This window comes from Triturus cristatus, chromosome 1_1 (genome assembly GCF_964204655.1).
Source record: "Triturus cristatus chromosome 1_1, aTriCri1.1, whole genome shotgun sequence".
NCBI classification, from domain to species: Eukaryota; Metazoa; Chordata; class Amphibia; order Caudata; family Salamandridae; genus Triturus; species Triturus cristatus.
The window spans coordinates 69,345,178-69,365,627 of record NC_140579.1 but is presented as its reverse complement, the minus strand read 5'-3'; the positions used below and the strand labels follow the sequence as shown (position 1 = coordinate 69,365,627).

The window sequence follows — 20,450 nt, the reverse complement described above, 5'->3', positions numbered from 1 at the left end:
GAAATCGCTATGCCAGGCAGAGGGCGCGTGGCATAAGTGTTGTGCACTGGCCTGCAGGATCAGGTTCCTGGCAGTGCATACTCCGAGTAACACGAGGCCAGCCCCTCCCATCTGAAGCAACCCGAGCAGTCGGGTTTGGGCCTGTAGGAATCGGAGGCGGGAGGCTAGCCTTGACATCGGTACTTTCCCGCCGGAACCGGGAGGGTTCGATGTATGCATTACCCAAAGAGCCTAGACCGCTCTACAGTAGACATGTTTGTTACATGGAAGTTACAATATTACAAAGGAATCATTACAGAAAACAGTACAAGAGGTGTGTCCAGGAGTGACCAGGGTGAGCCGAGTATGTCTGCACCAGCATTTGGTAACAAATAATGTCTTAGCTAAAATCTTGTTGTAGTGGGCCTTCAAGTCCATTTTGAAAGTCCAGACACCCAAGATGCAACGGGTCTGATGTGGCCAAACCCCTACAGGGTCATAAGAGTCCTCTGTATACTCTAGGAGTAAAGAAACCGACAAAACCTACACAAACTCTGCTTTAAGGCTGGAAAGCGCGGACCCGCCATGTGGTGGCATGCATCGTCATAGGGTTCCTCCGGGCATCACTCACGACGGGTTACAACTCTCTCAAAACTGCAGATGAGCGCTGCCAGTGTGCCCATGCGGCTGTGCCTACGCCAGCTGTGTGTGGGGGTGAAGGAGAGCAGGGAGTAATAATGAAAAGTAAAAGTGATTTAGACGTTGGCCACGTTCGTCACGCCACTATTATTGGGGCAGCGTTTGTACTCCGTTTTACATCTGTATTTAGCTTTCTTGCAGTGTCAAGGCTCAGTTAAGGTCCTGAGGACTGGCACACAGCTGTTAGTAGGGTTAGTAGGACTGGCATACACCTGTTAGTAGGGTTGGTTAGGACTGGCATACACCTCTTAGTGGGGTTAGGAATGGCATACACCTTTTTTAGTAGGGTTGGTAGGAATGGAATACAGCTGTTTGTACGAATGACATATTCCTTTTATTAGGGTTAGTAGGACTGGCATACAGCTGTTAGTAGGACTGGCATACAGCTGTTAGTAGGACTGGCATTCAGCTGATCGGCATGGCATACAGCTGTTAGTAGGACTGGCATGGCATACAGCGGTTAGTAGGAATGGCATACACCTTTTCAGGGTCAGTAGGTCTGGCATACAGCTGTTAGTAGGACTGGCATACAGCTGTTAGTAGGACTGGCATACAGCTGTTTGTAAGACTGGCATACAGCTGTTTGTAGGACTGACATACAGCTGATCGGCATGGCATACAGCTGTTTGTAGGACTGGCATACAGCTGTTTGTAGGACTGGCATACAGCTGTTTGTAGGACTGGCATACAGCTGTTTGTAGGACTGACATACAGCTGTTTGTAGGACTGGCATAATACACCTAAGTAGGGTTAGTAGGAACGGCAGAATCATGTTGGCCCGTTATCACTGTGAGGATGAAGCTGTATTCTCTTTTCTTTTTAATGTGTGCCTTGCAGACATTCATTAAAGCTACGTTTCTTTTCACCAAGAGGCATTTATAAATACCTTTTCTTACTTTACTGAGGAGAGCACTAACTTTCAGACAGATGTTCAATAAAGGGGCAAGTGTCAATTTACACGATAACCGAAGAAAAGAAGCTGAAAAGATACCCTGCACCACTTCGCTGCAGTGGTTTGGAAATGTCGCCACGTGTCTTTGGATTTGCACACCAAGGGAGGGGTAGTATGGACGTCATGATGTAAAGAGGAAGGACTGTACACACTCCTCCGCTCTTGTTGGTGCGTCTTCAAATGTTAAGGACGTGGAGGGGCAGTTGGAGTTTTGACCAGATGGAAGAGTTGCTTTGGTCGGTTCTTGGCTAAGTCCAGGTGGGATGTGAGGTGGTTGGATTCCTCCCAGAAGATGTGTCTTGTACAGGAGCCTGGTATTTCTGAGACGGGTGAGGGTATTGGTGGAGGCCAACCATCTCCATGTTTCTCAGAGTTTTAAGGCTTTCCTTGCACAGTACTTTGTTGAACGTTGGTGCTGATGGTTTCGGACGGTCCTTTTTGCCTTGGAGTGGACCTACTTTATCGAGCAGATCAGAAAGGCATTCAAAGCTGCGGGAAGTCGAGTCATTCCCGTCCGTGGTGGGGGCGATGGGGAGCAGTGTCTTCGGAGCAATGTTGCTAAGTATACCGATGGCCATGTTCTTGGAGCAAAGATGAAAGAAAAAGAGAAGGGAGGACGGAGACAGGATAACATGAGAGAGGAAAGCGAAGGGGAGGGAGTAAGGAGGAAAAGAGGAAGACAGAAATAACAAGCATTTACAATGCAACGGTCTCGGCATTGTTAAAGTTAGAGCTATTGGCATTGCTCATGACAATGCCGTTTCTTTAAATGTTTTAAAAACACAAACATAAACAAAAATAATGTCATGATCAATGCCAATAGCTCTAACTTTACCAATGCCGAGACCATTGCATTGTAAATGCTTGTTAGTACATATGTCCACTTCCTCGCTCTCACCTGCCCCATTCCTCCTCCCCAGGCTCGTGCAGCCCCTCTCTGCTTGATGCGCGTTGTCCCCTCCCTTCTTCTCCTGCGTCCTTTGCATCCTCCTCCCACCGCCTCCCGGGTGCTCTCCGCTCATCCGTCGTCTGCTCTCCGTGCCTCTTCTCTCGCTTCCGAGATGGTGGACATTTTTATCTTGATGTTTTTCGCCATCATCGGGCTGGTGCTGCTGTCTTACATCATCTACATGCTGTGACCGGCGATGAGTAGCTCGGGGCCCTGGGCACACAGGGCCACGAAGGGCTCCCTGGTGAGTGCGGCCACTCGGGCTGACTCGCTGGCTTCCTGGTCAGGAGGAGGCAGCCGCGCGGCGATCTTTTGTTTTATTCTCCGTATTTGGAGCGACGCCGGTTAGGCCTTATGTTTACTACTGTATGTTTTGTGTGACGTCACTAGCTCGGATGGGCTCCATAGAGTCGGGGTTGGCGCAGATCTGTTCGGGATGTGAAAGCAGATATATGTTTGGGGCGTGAGAGGAGCTGGGTGATGGCTCCGCTACATGGGTGTGGCGAATGCGGGCGCATATTGTGTTTCGAGGAATCGCAGGCGTGACTCGCGCGGGACTTCAAGTGAATGCCCACACCTGGGTGTTGCAGCTGATGATATCCTGGTGGTGGAGGTGAGTATTATGGGACGCGATGGACTCGTGGGTGTTGTTCAGGTGTCGGATGGAATGAATGGCTGCGTGTGCGTGGGTCAGGCCTAGCAATGAATGGCTGTATGTGGTGGGTGCGCATGCTGGGCGTGGCTGGTTTTATTTGCCTAGCCGATTAAAGCCCTGGGTGTGCTAATGACTCTTGTTGGGGGTCACACACGCAGGGACTAGAGGTGCCTGTTTGTATTTGTGGTTGATATACCGCTGGGCATTGAGGGAGGCGGGTCCTGCCGGCGCTCAGACCTGCAGCATTAATGGCCGATATTGAAACTGGTTTCTACGGGGGAAGCAGGGCACGTTTTGGGATGACTTGACTGCTAGGAATAAGCTGTAATACATGCCCGGAAGTGGGCGTGAATGGCTGCAGCTGGCGATGAAGGCCGGGAACAGGGATTTGAATGCTGCCAGCCTATGAGGGAAGTGAATAGCTGTATTTGTGGGTAATTCAGGCCTACAAAACATGTCAATTACAGTCGCTGGGAGTGAAGCATGCCTGGCAGGGTTGGGAATGGCTGACTTTGGGGACGGTACAAGACCAGGAAGGAAGTACATAGTTCTTTTGTGGGGGGGATGCGCGCCAGGATTAGATGCTGTATTTAATAGCTGTATTTGCTAGCGCTGTAGACTAGGTCCGGGCAGGATGTGAATGGTCATATTTAGGCTGAAGTTTATCTAGGATATGGTGGACATCTGCATTTTGAGATGTAGGGTTTAAAACTAGAGCAATTATTGGACCTTCAAACCCCATGTGATATGGTCCAACATATTTTATGTAAAGAAGTATTGAGTCCTAAATAGAATTTGTAAAAAATATTGGAATTCGTGAAATAGCATTATACTATAGTTGGAGCCGTAGACGAGGGCTTATAACCAAAGAGAGGGCCTTTATCAACAGGTGGAGCCCAAGGCAAAAGGGATATAAAGCTAATATAACATTTCTCACACTGTGGGCAGAAAGATCTAAATTAACAAGCACTGGCAAGTCTTGACTCTAACATTTTGACTCTAACATACCTTGCTCTTGGATTTGCCAGTGCTTTTTCCTTGAGCATGTGTGAACACATGCATGAAGACACGTGCACGTATGACTGTTTTTATAGCAATGGGATTTCTAAAGAATGGCAGCCGTTTTTAAATTTCCTGAACAGTCTAGTTAGAGCCTTGGTTAGTCCTGTGAGTGTGAAGTGGCCAAAAAAGATGTGAGTGACCCAACAGTACTTTGAAGCTGCCAAGCCCTTGTAAATAAACAGAAAACAAAAACAATAATAAAAAAACAAGCATGAGGAGTGGGAAGCATCAGGAAACAGAGGAGAGGGTAAGCAAATGAAAGTGTGTGGCAGAACAAAAAACAGCGAAAGTGCAAGGAAAAAATACATAACCTGGGCAGTGCAGCAGGTAGCATCAGAGACCAAAAGAAGAGTCCTCTCAAGTATGCAGGGGAAGGACACAAATCACCCAATCAGAACATTGTGAGAGACATGAATGCTCGTGGGTGGGACAAACCCAAGAATAGGGAAGACACCCATCAAATTAGGAGTAAGAAAATATGATTTACAACAAAAAGATCCAATTATGACCAAGTGCCTGACCAAAACATCCCTCTATGTAAATGTAATGAATTGGAAACAAGAGGTTTGTCAACCAACAGCTAAAGCTGTCAGTAGCCGAGACCTAAAAAGGGAGAAACAATAAGACCAGCATTGGCATGTTGGAGCAGAAGATCTATACCAGTCATTATCACACTACAGCCCTCAATTGGTTTTCATGGAGCTCTGAACATTCCACTGTTCTAATGGAAAATCTACATCCAAGGTGACAATATTTTTGCAGATGGTATTTTGGACACAATATTTCTGTGAGACCATGTATTTGCTAATTCTAACAAAGAACCATCTAGGTGAGCCTCCCTGGTCAGGTGGTTTTGGCCATAATTTTTGTTTGTCTAAAGCAAAAAGATCTCATCGGAGGAAGGTCCATAGTTTTTTTCATGTGTTTCTGTGCAGTTCTGTCCTTAAGCGCTATCGTTTGGAGAAGAGCAGTATGTGAAGGATGAGCCATTTCTGGACCCCAGTGACTGTTACAGATCAGACCCTGACACTGAGCCTTCCAGCAGAGTGCAACGCCCTTTAAGACAATGGAGGGAGCCGCAGAAGGAGAAGCGGGGAGAGCCAAGTCCATTGTAAAATGTTAACACCCTGGAAGTAACATAGGATAGAAGTCTGATGAAAGCATCCCATTATTGAGAAGCAACTGCTGAATTACTGAGGTAAGGAGAATCCAGTGCCCAACATACCTCTTAAAGATTACAATTATCTCCGAAGCTGATCAATGCACAATACTGACTAGTCCCTCCTACTATTTCTGTTGTCAAAAAAAGAAAAAACAGATGGTATTTGATCTAGTCATAAAACAACTTGTATCTTTGCTGTACATGGGCTGCATCACTTTTACTGCCTACTGTGTGTACAGTCGCATATGCCTCCATTCATGTGGGTTGTAAGTAGGAAATACCTGAGGGATAACCGCTAAGCAAGATGGCATATACTTTGTAAAACTTTCTTAATAGTACAGTGAAAAAAAAACGGTGTTTAAAACGAAGGGGACAATTTACGAGAATGTCACACAGTGCAACACAGCAACGTCCCCTTGCTGTGTTCCACTGAGTGACAGGGGAGGGCAGGAATGCAGAGTATTTAAGGCAATACAGCACATTCCTGCCTTTTCCGCTGTGTTGGCGCCCTTTTGACAGCCTCGCACCAATGCCGGCACCCTTGCACCATGGTGCATGGGGGCCTGCGTTTCATACAGGATTGTGTTTGTGAAGGAAGGGGCACCTTCCTGCACAAAATCAATCCAGAGGCATATTTCTCTTTCTATGTGTGCTGCAAAATGCAGCACACATAGAAAGGGGAGGTATTTCTCCTTGTTACGCCACACCTGAGAAGGCGTATCTTTTTGGCACAGTCCCAGGTCTGGTAAATCTGGAAATGCATCAAAAACCATGGGAATTGCGTGGGAAAACCCACGCAACACCTGTGGAACGCCTTCACAGGACAGAGTAAGGCAACGCCGTGATTTGCGCTGCGTTGGCTTACTCTAGATTTCTGGAGCCACTCAGGGCCACGCAAAGTGGACCTGCGAGGGCTTCTTGGAATCAATATACTTTTAGAAGCTGTGTCTCGGCTCCGCCCGTCATTTCTATTGGTGTTCGTCATTTTGTGTCACTGATTATGCTAAACGCTGTGTTCTGATTGTAAGAGAGGCTTTTTAGTCCCTTCTGGTTACCACCCTGTCCTCTTTTGGCCCCGCCCACCTGAACTGGATCGTTTACTGGCGACGTGACACGGTGGGTTTTATAATTACGGTCAGCACTTTTTTTTTACCATTACTTGCGTGTAGGCTGTGCGTTTATTCTTGTTTACTTTAACACTGAGCGCAGCGCCCGCTTAAAGGACACCGTGCTCGGTTTCTTTATATTTTTTTTAACTTTAACACTGAGCGCGGCGGCCGTGTTAAGGACACCGCGCTCAGTGTTAAAGTTAAAAAAAAAAAAAAAAGCAACCAAGCGCGTTGTACTTCAAGCGGCACCACCAGGCCCGGACTGGTGATTCCGGGCACCGGGCAATCCCCCGGTAGGCTGGATGGGGTGGGGGCCGGTTTTGTGACAGGGGGCCGGTTCTGTTGTTGGGGCCGAGTTGGACCGACGGAGTCACGGTCGGTCCAAATCGGCCCCAACAACAGAACACAGTGCTTACAGTTGCCTGTCTGACTAAGGCCTGGTGTGAGCAGGACAAGGATTCTCTGCTGCGGTGCTCCGCCCGTGTGCAGGCAGGCTACTAGGCTATTATGATCAGCCGCCAGTGCCACCCGCCGCCCTACTCATTATAAGTTTATTAAACCCCCATTCCCCCCCCCCCCCCCAACACCACCTGACCTGTCACGCTGCGCACGTCTACAGCATCATCATGGTCCGGTGACGTGACGTGAAGTGACGTGACGTGGCTCTGAGGCGAGGTCGAGGCAGGCATTCAGAGGCCAGAGGGAGACAGTCAGCAACAGGGAAAGAGAACGGCACCCCGTGATTTAATTCCCCCAGTCTGCAGGTGACTGATTGCTATTTGTTCCTGGCCAGATCTTATTTATGGGTGACTGGTGGCAGTGGTGGCGCTGTCTGGGGCCGGGGGACGGGGGGCGTCGCAACTGGGCCGGGGCCAGAATCAAAAGCAAAAGGCCCGGAGCCTAAGGAAGGGGCAAGAAGGGCCTAGGCCCCGGCCGGTTCAGCAGAGCAGTGACTTTTGTTTGTTGTGTGTCAGTAGTAGCAGGGAGCGAGGTGGTGGCTGGGCTGGCCTACTTCTCACCCCCTCTTTCATGCTTTCGTTTATTTGTTTCACTGTGAAATGGATCCAAAAATACTTTTGCTGCAAATGTTGTCTTTTTCTGACTTTATTCTATTCCAAAGTACAGACTCAGGAGTGAGAGAAATAAAAGGTTCAACTATGAAACATAAATAAATAACTAAATAAAGCGAGACAGTGTTCACAAAGCGACCAGATTGATTTTATTCACACCCAAACACATTAGCGCCACTGTACAGAGTTTGCCAGTGAAGTGCTGCTTTTGTTTTATCTTTTCTTTAAACAGCATTGTTTTCCCTGAATGAGGATGTGCACCATTCCTGGAGATACTGCAATGTCGGATTGATGGGTGGATTGGAAAACAAAATGTGTACTGCGGCTCGGTGGTCATAGATGTGGTCTTTTTACCATACTCCTTGCGTTTTGTTAGGCTATAAACAATGGACATTGAAGCAGGTCCCTTCCGGGCCCTGTAGTCATGGCCTTAACTTTTCAGGCACAAGCACACACTGATTTCTGAATAGTGAGTGTAAATGCTTTAAGTTATCCATGTTGTTCCTGCTTACATTTTACATGCTTTACTTAATCTTGCATTCCCTATGGGTGTTTGCTTTTTTCTGGATGGTGTTACTTTTTTTAGGCAGCAGATATTGCTCTTGTCTAGTGCGTAATTTGAACTGAGTCACATCCAGGTATTTATAGCAGGGCACAATTAGGTTGTAGCTGAAGGCATTGCGAGTTTCTCTCAGTGGGGGAGAGGATGTGGCACTATGGTCAGAGCTTGTGGATTTAGAACTGAGGAACCAGGTTCAGCCTTCATGACCAGTCTCCCAGACAACTCTCCTGAGGGAGCACATTCCCATGCTAGGCCTAAGAAGGCCCCACAAGGCCATAGAAGCCCCGGTGTCTTAGCACCAGCAGGTTTACCCTAGTGGGGGCAAGTGTGGATTAACTTTGGAGGCCTGTCCACCACAATCCGTACTGAAGTTCACCTCTGGACATGCAGACAGGATTATAAAGTAGCAGACCCTGGAGCAACAGTGACTCTGTCACTGAGGTCACAGGACCCTTGAGAAGTGCCAGCTCTAGGGTGGTGCGACCAGTGTTTTGCACCGGGTGCTGACTTTGGGTGGCAAGTATATTATGGTTTTAAAAGTGCTTGCTGCCTACCTCCTGGCCTCCAGCCATTTTTGGCAACAATAGAAATGTTATGATAACTACGTTCATTAATGTTCTTCCTAGAGAGAGATCAGAGTTTTGTCTAGTGGAAGTTTTGATTCATTGAAAGGTTGCGCAGAAAGTTAATGTGCCTGCTGCAAAGAACATGTACTATGTAGATCACAAAGTGCAAATCATGTAAATAGGTCAGTGGGTTACTGATATTTAAAGACAGACCTTTGGTTGCTTGTAGTGTAGAAGTTAAAATCCTAATATAGAATAGTGAGCTATTGTCATCTAAGAGCTGCATGCAAACTGCAAGGTACAAATTAGAGCATTATCTTTTTCCCCCAGTCTTTGATTATCCTAATGTTGCAAAAAGTGTTCATTTGGATAGAAATCAATTCTGATTATTAAAGAGAGCCCCCAACCATGGTATTACATTTTAAATTCTGAGTTTGTGTTTGTCCAGACCAACCACTATTAAACTATACTGCCCACTAGTATGGTTGGCATGTGACGACTTCTACACCTTTTAGTCCTTTGTCTTATGTAACATTTCCTATACAGTGATTTACACATATATAATTGATGGTCTCTGTGTAGTCTGTGTGATGTAAAGTGCTCTGAAACCCTACACTGGATTGAGTGGCGCTGAAAATCAAATTAAATGCATCTGAGAAAGAGAGTGGTTATGGAGACTTGAGGGGCACTGTTAAAGGCTGGAATTGAGGGACTCTGTGGTGGAGTTGGTCATTGGGGGGCACCAACAAACACTGTTGCACAGGGCACCACCAGCGCTAAAGCCGGCCCTGCTCTTGAGGCCAGTCTGCCTCACCCATTGGTATCGCTATTGGCCTTGTTTCAGCAGTAGTAGCTGGAACTCACCAGTGATTGGCAATACAGGATTTGCACGCACGCTAAACTAAGTTCACAAACTTCACATTCTCTCTGCTTCATGCACAAGCAGTTTTAAGATGTGCTGCCTGCTTTGGGGCCACTGGAATTATGCAGCAAAAGAAGACAAAATTACACCGCAGTGTTGACTACATTATACAGCAAAAAAAGGCTGCAACGTAATGCAGTATATTTTCTAACACTTTATTATTTTGACATTTTTACACATGCTATCAATCTCTGGAAAGATTTTGCCTTATTAGTACCAGGGTAACATACAAATACAGCAGTGAGAAAGGTGATCAGTCAACCTTTGCAAAGGGCCGTCCACTTCGCAGCAGCACAAGTCAAATTTTTTAGTAACTTTTGATCCGTTTGAGCTAAAAACAATTTATTAGTTAAAATTGTCAGATAATGTAGCAGATGTTGTATTATGTGGCAAATATGGCAGTCATAGTTATATAGAAAACTTTTGCAAACTAGGATATTTTTCCCATTCATGTTTGAACTGCTCTTGTGGAAAAAGGGAGAAGTGCTGATAACAAAATCTCCATGGATCACAGACAAATGTATTGTGCTTCCACTTTTAAGCGTATTTGGGACATTCTGTGATTGGAAATAGGTCTGTATACATACCTATGTGCATGTGCACAGTGTGGATGATAGTAACATTGTAAAAGGGCTGTGTGGTAAAAGGGCTGTGTGGTGCTTTAATTAGAAGAGTAATGTAAAGAACTGGACTAGTGATTCACTTGGAGTCATATGTAGACAAAACAATAACAGAGAAGCTCAAAGTTGTGTGGTCATAAGCAGCAATAACAGACTGGGCTTGAAAAAAGAGTCCCCATAATGAACACTGTTAACTTGAAAAAAAAAATGTGCCCTCAAAGTCCAAATCCCCTTTGACAATTGAGCTTTGCGTCCTAGTCATGTCACCCGCCACTTCACCACTTTCTCCATCGATCGATCAGTACATAGTGATTGGCTTCTCCAGTGATCCCTTGCTTTGAGTGGAACAAATTTTTTCTTTTGTTATTCTTCAGGCTTCAAAAGAGTACTCTTTAAATGGTATTTCTGTTGTTGATTTGCATCTTCCAAGAACTTGCAATGTAAGAAGACTATACTAGGGACAGTCACATAGCCATAAACACGTCTGGCTCTTTAAGATGGTAGCTTCCACATGTTCCAGGGCTTTCTACTTCATGATTTGGAGCGAAACCTCTGGGAGCATCCTCTTGTTAGTAAATATCGTACAACCCCTCCCCACCCCAAGTTCTGGTTTAATGTTATCGGATGGCCTATTCATGTCTAACTGAACCTGAGCAATACTATAGACGATTGCTCCTTTCTCAAAACTGTGCTCCAACTGTCCTGAAAATGACCCTGCACCTAGAGCCCAAGTCTTTGGCAAATACTGTACAATGGTGTGCAAGCTTGTGCCCTTGTTTACAGTATTAGGCAATCAGTATTGGGGTACGCAGCAGAGGTGCTTTGCTACCGCAGGACACATGAAACTTCTCCGCCACACCCCTGATGAAATTAAAGAGGAAAGCTTCTAAATCAAAATAGTCTTCACAATTGACATCAGAACATATTCCCTTCGGGCAAAAAATAGAAGAAAAAGGTGAAAACCTTTCTAAAGGTGGGTGCTGTGGTTCTACACATATCGCCTTCGCATATAATCCCAGTGAAAATAAATAATTCCTCTTATGAGGAATTTGATGGTACTGTGTTTCATAGTATCTCTCCAAGGAAAGAGAATGACAAACCACCCTTTAAAGTTTCTCCAGACATAAGCTTCCCTCATGTGGGAGACCGTCCTCCTTTTTCAAGATGACTGGCGGATCCTTCAGATCTCTAGAGGGGATCAATGTTCTGCAGCCTCTGAGTGCTAACGCGATTCCTCCTGGGTGGAAGTGTGGTCAGAGAGTGAAGAAGTATTGAGAGCTAATGAACCCAAGGCTCCCCGGCCTGCTATAAAGGGACTGTCTGAACAATTAATCTAAAGGTTTTGTTTTTGTGTTCACTGATGCCACTGAAAGCAATATGCAGCCCAAAAGCATGTGGCATTGGTGTTTTTTCTGCTGTGGTCGCTTTTTTGTACACATACTTGCACATTTTTATTTGCCGTTGTGTCCAATTGAAATTTTCGGAACGTGCGCCTCGTATTTACAACTTGAGCACAACTTCTGGCACGCACAGCAAGGTATTTCACAATCTCTGACATGCAGTCCTCGTAATATTTTTATTTAAATATTAGCGAATCATGCATGTCAACCGCAACTGCACAGCAGCTCTGCATTGTTTCTATCTGTATGCACCAACATGTAGAGGCCTTCAAAAATGCACAGATTCTCAGGCATGCCAGAAGTTTTCATGGGTCCGGGGACCACAATGGGTAACCTGGTGCTCTTTAAGGTCATCATCTACTATTTACTGTGCTTTGAAAGTTGATACAATTGAATATGTAATGAAAAATGTGCTTTAAAATTCACCATTTTGGTCTGTTTTCCAAAATTTTCTTGGGGGAAGAACCCCCCCAAAACCCCCTAGTAGCGGTCGTGCACGCTCACCGCGCTCGCGCACTACGCGCCGGATGGGGGCTGGTCTGGCAAATTTTGCCAGGGCTGCTTTCAGTTCCCAGTCCGGCCCTGGGCACCACGCTCAGTTTTAAACTGCTCGGTGGGTGTTCATCTCAGACATCGTTTTTTTTTCATTGTACTTTGCGTATTTGAAACAAGGTCATTAAATTTGAGTAAAGCATGCCCATCGGCAGAGGCCACGCTCAGTAAGGACACATTGTTATTATTGAGTTTCGTTCCTTCTCAGTTGTTTATTTCTTCAGCTTTCCGCGCACTCTCCACATCATAATTCATAGCCTTATACACGGAGCACCCTTTAAACATGGCGCACGTTTCGGGTATTCATTTTAGTCCCTTTTCCATTTCCAGGGCGTTTTAACCTGGCGTACCTGTTCTGTTAAATCGGTTTTCCTAGGAGTGAGTTCGGCACGGCAGTCTTGGTGTGTTGAGGTAAGAAGAATGCCAGCACTTTGGATCAAGAGTTAATATAGTTACTTTGACTCCACTAATTCTTTCCAGCAACCTTTGAGACCATTTCACCGGGTGACAGTGCGGTCACCGATCAAGTTTCACTGGCATTCGGTCATATGAGGTAATTACTTGACGTTTTCAAGCTTACACATTTTATGGACGTAAGTTAGCGGAGTTTACCTGTGCTTTCTACCATTTCTTAACGACAGGTTAAGGAAGAATTTCAGTGTTACCGCACTCAGCAATTTAAATTTGGGGTTCAACTCCACGCTTTTGAACATTGTTCACGGGTAAGGGATACTGATCAGCTGCTGTTGACATTCTTAGCCCGTGTGGCTTTAACAAGCTCAAACACGAGGTTCAGATACATTATGATACTTTTTGTCTTTAGATCACTCCAAAGGAAGTGCTGTGGTCGCTATAAGTCGTTCTATATTGTTGCAGAGCCATTCTGTAAGTGCTGGTCTTTCTTGAGCAATGGTAGAGACGGTTTTTACTTTTTCTGAGATACTGTTGTATTATGAAAAAGACTTCTACCCTGTCTGCATGGATCGCCGTCTCATCACGTCCCTTCGCTGGGCATGAGTTTTCAGCTTTTCACCTCTTGGCTTCTTCTGCTTCAGTCTTCTCTACCCTGTCTGCATGGATCGCCGTCTCATCACGTCCCTTCGCTGAGCATGAGTTTTCAGCTTTTCACCTCTTGGCTTCTTCTGCTTCAGTCTTCTCTACCCTGTCTGCATGGATCGCCGTCTCATCACGTCCCTTCGCTGGGCATGAGTTTTCAGCTTTTCACCTCTTGGCTTCTTCGGCTTCAGTCTTCTCTACCCTGTCTGCATGGATCGCCGTCTCATCACGTCCCTTCGCTGGGCATGAGTTTTCAGCTTTTCACCTCTTGTCTTCTTCTGCTTCAGTCTTCTCTACCCTGTCTGCATGGATCGCCGTCCCATCACGTGCCTTCGCTGAGCATGAGTTTTCAGCTTTTCACCTCTTGGCTTCTTCTGCTTCAGTCTTCTCTACCCTGTCTGCATGGATCGCCGTCTCATCACGTCCCTCCGCTGGGCATGAGTTTTCAGCTTTCCACCTCTCTGCTTCTTCTGCTTCAGTCTTCTCTACCCTGTCTGCATGGATCGCCGTCTCATCATGTCCCTTCACTGGGCATGAGTTTTCAGCTTTTCACCTCTTGGCTTCTTCTGCTTCAGTCTTCTCTACCCTGTCTGCATGGATCGCCGTCTCATCACGTCCCTTCACTGGGCATGAGTTTTCAGCTTTTCACCTCTTGGCTTCTTCTGCTTCAGTCTTCTCTACCCTGTCTGCATGGATCGCCGTCTCATCACGTCCCTTCGCTGCGCATGAGTTTTCAGCTTTTCACCTCTTGGCTTCTTCTGCTTCAGTCTTCTCTACCCTGTCTGCATGGGTCGCCGTCTCATCACGTCCCTTCACTGCGCATGAGTGTTCAGCTTTTCACCTCTTGGCTTCTTCTGCTTCAGTCTTCTCTACCCTGTCTGCATGGATCGCCATCTCATCACGTCCCTTCACTGGGCATGAGTTTTCAGCTTTTCACCTCTTGGCTTCTTCTGCTTCAGTCTTCTCTACCCTGTCTGCATGGATCGCCGTCTCATCACGTCCCTTCGCTGGGCATGAGTTTTCAGCTTTTCACCTCTTGGCTTCTTCTGCTTCAGTCTTCTCTACCCTGTCTGCATGGATCGCCGTCTCATCACGTCCCTTCGCTGGGCATGAGTTTTCAGCTTTTCACCTCTTGGCTTCTTCTGCTTCAGTCTTCTACCCTGTCTGCATGGATCGCCGTCTCATCACGTCCCTTCGCTGGGCATGAGTTTTCAGCTTTTCACCTCTTGGCTTCTTCTGCTTCAGTCTTCTCTACCCTGTCTGGATGGATTGCCGTCTCATCACGTCCCTTCACTGCGCATGAGTGTTCAGCTTTTCACCTCTTGGCTTCTTCTGCTTCAGTCTTCTCTACCCTGTCTGCATGGATCGCAGTCTCATCACGTCCCTTCACTGAGCATGAGTTTTCAGCTTTTCACCTCTTGGCTTCTTCGGCTTCAGTCTTCTCTACCCTGTCTGCATGGATCGCCGTCTCATCACGTCCCTTCACTGGGCATGAGTTTTCAGCTTTTCACCTCTTGGCTTCTTCTGCTTCAGTCTTCTACCCTGTCTGCATGGATCGCCGTCTCATCACGTCCCTTCGCTGCGCATGAGTTTTCAGCTTTTCACCTCTTGGCTTCTTCTACTTTAGTCTTCTCTACCCTGTCTGCATGGATCGCCGTCTCATCACGTCCCTTCGCTGGGCATGAGTTTTCAGCTTTCCACCTCTTGGCTTCTTCTGCTTCAGTCTTCTCTACCCTGTCTGCATGGATCGCCGTCTCATCACGTCCCTTCGCTGGGCATGAGTTTTCAGCTTTTCACCTCTTGGCTTCTTCTGCTTCAGTCTTCTCTACCCTGTCTGCATGGATCGCCGTCTCATCACGTCCCTTCGCTGGGCATGAGTTTTCAGCTTTTCACCTCTTGGCTTCTTCGGCTTCAGTCTTCTCTACCCTGTCTGCATGGATCGCCGTCTCATCACGTCCCTCCGCTGGGCATGAGTTTTCAGCTTTTCACCTCTTGGCTTCTTCTGCTTCAGTCTTCTCTACCCTGTCTGCATGGATCGCCGTCTCATCACGTCCCTTCGCTGGGCATGAGTTTTCAGCTTTTCACCTCTTGGCTTCTTCTGCTTCAGTCTTCTACCCTGTCTGCATGGGTCGCCGTCTCGTCACGTCCCTTCGCTGGGAATGAGTTTTCAGCTTTTCACCTCTTGGCTTCTTCTGCTTCAGTCTTCTCTACCCTGTCTGCATGGATCGCCGTCTCATCACGTTCCTCCGCTGGGCATGAGTTTTCAGCTTTTCCCCTCTTGGCTTCTTCTGCTTCAGTCTTCTCTACCCTGTCTGCATGGATCGCCGTCTTATCACGTCCCTTCGCTGGGCATGAGTTTTCAGCTTTTCACCTCTTGGCTTCTTCTGCTTCAGTCTTCTACCCTGTCTGCATGGATCGCCGTCCCATCACGTCCCTTCACTGGGCATGAGTTTTCAGCTTTTCACCTCTTGGCTTCTTCTGCTTCAGTCTTCTACCCTGTCTGCATGGATCGCCGTCTCATCACGTCCCTTCGCTGGGCATGAGTTTTCAGCTTTTCACCTCTTGGCTTCTTCTGCTTCAGTCTTCTCTACCCTGTCTGCATGGATCGCCGTCTCATCACGTCCCTTCACTGGGCATGAGTTTTCAGCTTTTCACCTCTTGGCTTCTTCTGCTTCAGTCTTCTACCCTGTCTGCATGGATCGCCGTCTCATCACGTCCCTTCACTGGGCATGAGTTTTCAGCTTTTCACCTCTTGGCTTCTTCTGCTTCAGTCTTCTACCCTGTCTGCATGGATCGCCGTCTCATCACGTCCCTTCACTGGGCATGAGTTTTCAGCTTTTCACCTCTTGGCTTCTTTTGCTTCAGTCTTCTCTACCCTGTCTGCATGGATCGCCGTCTCATCACGTCCCTTCGCTGGGCATGAGTTTTCAGCTTTTCACCTCTTGGCTTCTTCTGCTTCAGTCTTCTACCCTGTCTGCATGGATCGCCGTCTCATCACGTCCCTTCGCTGCGCATGAGTTTTCAGCTTTTCACCTCTTGGCTTCTTCTGCTTCAGTCTTCTCTACCCTGTCTGCATGGATCGCCGTCTCATCACGTCCCTTCACTGGGCATGAGTTTTCAGCTTTCCACCTCTTGGCTTCTTCTGCTTCAGTCTTCTCTACCCTGTCTGCATGGATCGCCGTCTCATCACGTCCCTTCGCTGCGCATGAGTTTTCAGCTTTTCACCTCTTGGCTTCTTCTGCTTTAGTCTTCTCTACCCTGTCTGCATGGATCGCCGTCTCATCACGTCCCTCCGCTGGGCATGAGTTTTCAGCTTTCCACCTCTCTGCTTCTTCTGCTTCAGTCTTCTACCCTGTCTGCATGGATCGCCGTCTCATCACGTCCCTTCACTGGGCATGAGTTTTCAGCTTTTCACCTCTTGGCTTCTTCTGCTTCAGTCTTCTCTACCCTGTCTGCATGGATCGCCGTCTCATCACGTCCCTTCGCTGGGCATGAGTTTTCAGCTTTTCACCTCTTGGCTTCTTCTGCTTCAGTCTTCTCTACCCTGTCTGCATGGATCGCCGTCTCATCACGTCCCTTCACTGAGCATGAGTTTTCAGCTTTTCACCTCTTGGCTTCTTCTGCTTCAGTCTTCTCTACCCTGTCTGCATGGATCGCCGTCTCATCACGTCCCTTCACTGAACATGAGTTTTCAGCTTTTCACCTCTTGGCTTCTTCTGCTTCAGTCTTCTCTACCCTGTCTGCATGGATCGCTGTCTCATCACGTCCCATCACTGGGCATGAGTTTTCAGCTTTTCACCTCTTGGCTTCTTCTGCTTCAGTCTTCTCTACCCTGTCTGCATGGATCGCCGTCTCATCACGTCCCTTCACTGGGCATGAGTTTTCAGCTTTTCACCTCTTGGCTTCTTCTGCTTCAGTCTTCTCTACCCTGTCTGCATGGATCGCCGTCTCATCACGTCCCATCACTGGGCATGAGTTTTCAGCTTTTCACCTCTTGGCTTCTTCTGCTTCAGTCTTCTCTACCCTGTCTGCATGGATCGCCGTCTCATCACGTCCCTTCGCTGCGCATGAGTTTTCAGCTTTTCACCTCTTGGCTTCTTCTGCTTCAGTCTTCTACCCTGTCTGCATGGATCGCCGTCTCATCACGTCCCTTCACTGGGCATGAGTTTTCAGCTTTTCACCTCTTGGCTTCTTCTGCTTCAGTCTTCTTCCCTGTCGGCATGGATCGCCGTCTCATCACGTCCCTTCACTGGGCATGAGTTTTCAGCTTTTCACCTCTTGGCTTCTTCTGCTTCAGTCTTCTCTACCCTGTCTGCATGGATCGCCGTCTCGTCACGTCCCTTCACTGAGCATGAGTTTTCAGCTTTTCACCTCTTGGCTTCTTCTGCTTCAGTCTTCTCTACCCTGTCGGCATGGATCGCCGTCTCATCACGTCCCTTCACTGGGCATGAGTTTTCAGCTTTTCACCTCTTGGCTTCTTCTGCTTTAGTCTTCTCTACCCTGTCTGCATGGATCGCCGTCTCATCACGTCCCTTCGCTGGGCATGAGTTTTCAGCTTTTCACCTCTTGGCTTCTTCTGCTTCAGTCTTCTCTACCCTGTCTGCATGGATCGCCGTCTCATCACGTCCCTTCACTGGGCATGAGTTTTCAGCTTTTCACCTCTTGGCTTCTTCTGCTTCAGTCTTCTCTACCCTGTCTGCATGGATCGCCGTCTCATCACGTCCCTTCGCTGAGCATGAGTTTCAGCTTTTCACCTCTTGGCTTCTTCTGCTTCAGTCTTCTCTACCCTGTCTGCATGGATCGCCGTCTCATCGCGTCCCTTCACTGGGCATGAGTTTCAGCTTTTCACCTCTTGGCTTCTTCTGCTTCAGTCTTCTCTACCCTGTCTGCATGGATTGCCGTCTCATCACGTCCCTTCGCTGCGCATGAGTTTTCAGCTTTTCACCTCTTGGCTTCTTCTGCTTCAGTCTTCTTTACCCTGTCGACATGGATCGCCGTCTCATCACGTCCCTTCACTGGGCATGAGTTTTCAGCTTTTCACCTCTTGGCTTCTTCGGCTTCAGTCTTCTCTACCCTGTCTGCATGGATCGCCGTCTCATCACGTCCCTTCACTGCGCATGAGTTTTCAGCTTTTCACCTCTTGGCTTCTTCTGCTTCAGTCTTCTCTACCCTGTCTGCATGGATCGCCGTCTCATCACGTCCCTTCACTGGGCATGAGTTTTCAGCTTTTCACCTCTTGGCTTCTTTTGCTTCAGTCTTCTCTACCCTGTCTGCATGGATCGCTGTCTCATCACGTCTCTTTGCTCCGCATGAGTTTTCAGCTTTCCACCTCTTGGCTTCTTCTGCTTCAGTCTTCTTTACCCTGCACTTTTGCACATCCTGATATCCATTGGCAGTACTTTTGCCATGTCTATGTGTTCGTTTGGGTGCTACAGGCGACACCCCTGTATGTTTGATTGTTCCATCATTTCACTGAAGGTAATTCAATAACCGCACAAATATATAATGGCACGGTGCAGTGCATTTCTGACATGGAAGAAAAGCATTTGCAATGCAATATGTCTGACATTTGCAAGATTTTAAGCTGTTGGCATCGTAAATGACAATGCCTTTTATTTATGTTCGAAATAACTGCAATTATAAAAGGCATTGTCATTTACAATACCAATAGGACAAAGTTTCGAAAATGCGAGACCTATTGCATTGCAAATGCTTGTTATTGCTTGTTGTGTCCCGGTGGACATAACATGAGGTCAGCCAACTGACCCTTGGAGTCTACTTTTATTGTCCAGGTTGCAAGAGGGAGCAAATTCAGGCCTGCAGGGCTCCTCCAAAGTCACAGACAGTAGGCCCAGGCCTCTTCTAATCTTCTGTTGATTTAGAAAGTGTTCTGACACGAGTGTCTTGGAGCATCACATTTATGGTTGGCACTAGTTAGTAGGTGGGGTGACTCTCAGGCACTCTCTAACAAATGAAGTAAAAGTTTTCAGGCCCTAGTCTACCCAGCAGTTCCTGTTGCCTTACTGCAAACCGTCATAAAATGCAGTGGGTCAAGGCAATTCTAATATGGCCTAAGTGTTTAGCCACTCTAAACTTGGTCTCTGAACTGGGGGTATGTAGCGGAGTGTAGTTTAAAAATTATCAGTGTCCTCACACATTTAACTCTAAAATCTAGTTTGAAGCGGGCCCAGGACCCACAACAAAAAATGAGACAGATATCTGGTAAGAGAAAGCCGGGCCATTCAGTAGCTAGACATGGGGACACACAATAATTGTGATCTGGTCCTGTTTGATTCCTTTCAAGAGCACAAACGTTTTAAATGTACCTCAGACAGGCCTTTCAGGCAGGAGTTTATATTGTTGTGCCAACAGGAGAGGCAGCAGCCCCCACCCTGGACTCCAGAAATAATCCCTGCACATTTAGGTTGACCTGTCAATCTAAGTGTTCTGTTGTGTGACTCCTGGAAGGAATTTTACACCTTATCAAAAGCTACCCGCAGACTAAGTAGCTGCTGGAAAGTATAGTGAGGTTATGGATTCACTGCGTACATTGCTAAGTTAGCATAAGTTACTATAAGCTTGGCTGCCATGTTGCCGCTTTTTGCACACATTTCTACATCCATTTGTTTTGCACAACTCCTCTGCTTGTGCTCGCTCACATGAGAACCGTCTACCTTTCACTTCTCTTGCTGTACTCTGAGGCTCTGTCTGCACAGCGTGTTCGAGGTAAAAAAACAATGTGCTCCGTTAATCTACTGTTGGTCAGTCCCATGCATTTTAGACACAACACTGGCACAGCTGCACTACTGAAAATCGAGTGCTTTTAATATGGCATGACATGCAAGTTAGGCACTTGGAGAAAATCATTCCAACGAAGAAGAGCTGTGCTTGTCCGGAGATGTAACCTTTACATCTAAACTCTGAGGTATGGGGTCCCCCTGACAAAGCCCAGAGGTCTTCTATAATTATTAGAAACTAGTTCCTAGCAAGGGGAGGGTGGCAAGGCACAGTAGGCCTTTTTTACCACTAGCTTTATATAATGCTATCCCTGTTCATATTTTATGGAATTGTAACAATGCTCACTATATTGAGTTTATGCATATTGCTGCTCGTTTTGGCTCGTGTACTGCATTAT

General features: G+C 47.1%; 1 long non-coding RNA gene across 2 annotated transcripts in view; it reads left to right on the top strand.

Annotated features, from left to right (window-relative positions):
* The first annotated feature begins 2,533 nt into the window (after positions 1–2,533).
* Positions 2,534–20,450, top strand: part of LOC146869440 (uncharacterized) — an 80,692-nt gene continuing 62,775 nt past the window's right edge. The window contains exons 1-2 of one of the 2 annotated variants that reach the window (XR_014981423.1): positions 2,534–2,823; positions 5,232–5,494. This is a non-coding gene — a long non-coding RNA (uncharacterized LOC146869440). The remainder of the gene's footprint in view (positions 2,824–5,231; positions 5,495–20,450) is intronic. The other variant, XR_014981422.1, reaches the window with a different exon arrangement.